Raw genomic sequence first — 2,500 nt, 5'->3', positions numbered from 1 at the left:
AGCGTCCCACGACGGAGGCGCTGGTGGACGGCATGGGCTTGCTTCTCCAGGTGCCTAGTCGCAAGCCCACTGACTTTTCCCGGTTGATTTTCGCTCCTGTCACCGCTTCGTAGTTTTTCAGTGTCTCGCCGACCAGCTCGATGTGCTCGTGGCTAGACACTATGACGGTGACGTCGTCCGCGTATGCAGACACGCTCGTCCCGCATCCCAATTCTCGCGGGATAGATAGATAGATAGATAGATAGATAGATAGATAGATAGATAGATAGATAGATATTGATAGATAGATAGATAGATAGATAGATAGATAGATAGATAGATAGATATATAGATAGATAGATAGATAGATAGATAGATAGATAGATAGATAGATAGATAGATATTGATAGATAGATAGATATAGATAGATAGATAGATAGATAGATAGATAGAAGATAGATATTGATAGATAGATAGATAGATAGATAGATAGATAGATAGATAGATAGTAGATATAGATAGATAGATAGATAGATAGATAGATAGATAGATAGATAGATAGATAGATATTGATAGATAGATAGATAGATAGATAGATAGATAGATAGATAGATAGATATAGATAGATAGATAGATAGATAGATAGATAGATAGATAGATAGATAGATAGATAGATAGATAGATAGATAGATAGAGAGAGAGATGTGCGTACACATGTCCGTGCATAAACGCTTCTCTTCGAATTCTGTTTTCGGATTCGTTTTAATTCTTAAATTCAAAGAAAGCCAAAAGACAGCAACAGACGATGGATACATATTTCAGTTGCAAAACTGGAAAAAATATAAAGATTGGTATTATTTTGGAGAGAGAGAGGGGGGGAGAAAGAGAGAGACAGAGAGAGATAGAGAGAGAAAGAACTATAAAGAGAAGGAAGAGAGGGAGAAACAGACAGACAGACATAATTTGTGTGTGTGTGTGTGTGTGTGTGTGTGTGTGTGTGTGTGTGCCTTTTTCATACGGTACTCAATGAGAGATAACTTATAACTTGCTAATTACACGGGAGATAACTCTTCATTAGTTCAAGGGAGATAAGTTAATATAATTAATATTCTTTAAATCTTATCGTTGAACCACGCTGGCTAATGTTTGGAGCTGTGTTGATGGAACATCCAGAGCCGGGACCAATCAAACAGCGTGAAATTAAGATAAATCCACTGAAATTAAATAAATTTCATTGCTTCTTTCAACATTGCTTAGTTGTACACGGCCACGTTTAGTTCTATCCTACTGAAATGACTCAGTAAATCAATTTGCATACCATGGAAGAATATCTGGTAATTTACCAGATGTTACGATAAAGGGCAGATTATTATCAGAGGATTAATGGAATCCTCTCTTTTTTTTTGTTCCATAGCGATACTCTGACAGGTCCCTTGCCGCGAGTTTTATTTCCAGCAAGATAAAATATTCCCACACTGGCATAGTTAATATTAGTTTCAAATTTTTAGCTCAAGATCGGCAATTTTGGTGGGGAATGCATCGATTACACCGACCCCAGAGTGCAACTGGTACTTAATTTATCGATCCCGGAAGGACTGAAGGCGAAGTGGACCGCGGCAGAATTTGAACTCAGAACATAAAGACGGACGAAATGTCGCTAAGCATTTTGTCCGGCGTGCTAACGATTCTGTCAGCTCACCGCCTTTACTAGTATAGTAACATTGACAAATTAATGGTAGCCAGAAGAAGGAGAATGCACACTGTTCCCTTTCCTGACTTTTGTACATAATTCTATGCACCATAGATGCACCTTTAATGAGTTGTAGTGCACCTGAGCATTATACACAATAATTTCATTCTTAGCAAATTTTTAAATACCAATTTCTTTATTGCCGTAAAGAAATTGGTCTGAGTTACGACTCTATTGCTTAGCGTTATCAGCAGTGCCTGGACCAGAACGGTCGTCAGTTTGAAAAGAAGCGTTCATAAAAGATAGAATTCTGCCAATACATTCGATTGAATCTTTAAATGAAATATATTTCGATAAACATTAACTTTACAATCATTTAATGTGTATATACATATTTGAGAGAGGGACAACCTGTATGTGTGTAAATGCAAATACAGCGGGGTGCAGAAGCAGGGATACGGTCGTGAAAAAGACAACACGTACATTACTCGTTTGTTTTTATCAAAACATGAAAAGTTATGATGAGGCTAATTAATTTAATGTGCTAATGATTCTAATGAATTAAATATTATAACATTGATATGATACTTACTATATACCTACTCTTGTGCACACACACACCCTGTATATGTATGTGTGTGTGTGTGTATCTATATATATATATATTATATATATATATACGCAGGAGTGGCTGTGTTGTAAGTAGCTTGCTTACCAACCACATGGTTCCGGGATCAGTCCCACTGCGTGGAACCTTGGGCAAGTGTCTTCTACTATAGCCTCGGGCCGACCAAAGCCTTGTGAGTGGATTTGGTAGACGGAAACTGAAAG

Source organism: Octopus sinensis, linkage group LG13, assembly GCF_006345805.1.
Source record: "Octopus sinensis linkage group LG13, ASM634580v1, whole genome shotgun sequence".
Classification (NCBI taxonomy): domain Eukaryota; kingdom Metazoa; phylum Mollusca; class Cephalopoda; order Octopoda; family Octopodidae; genus Octopus; species Octopus sinensis.
This window is presented reverse-complemented; position numbering follows the sequence as displayed.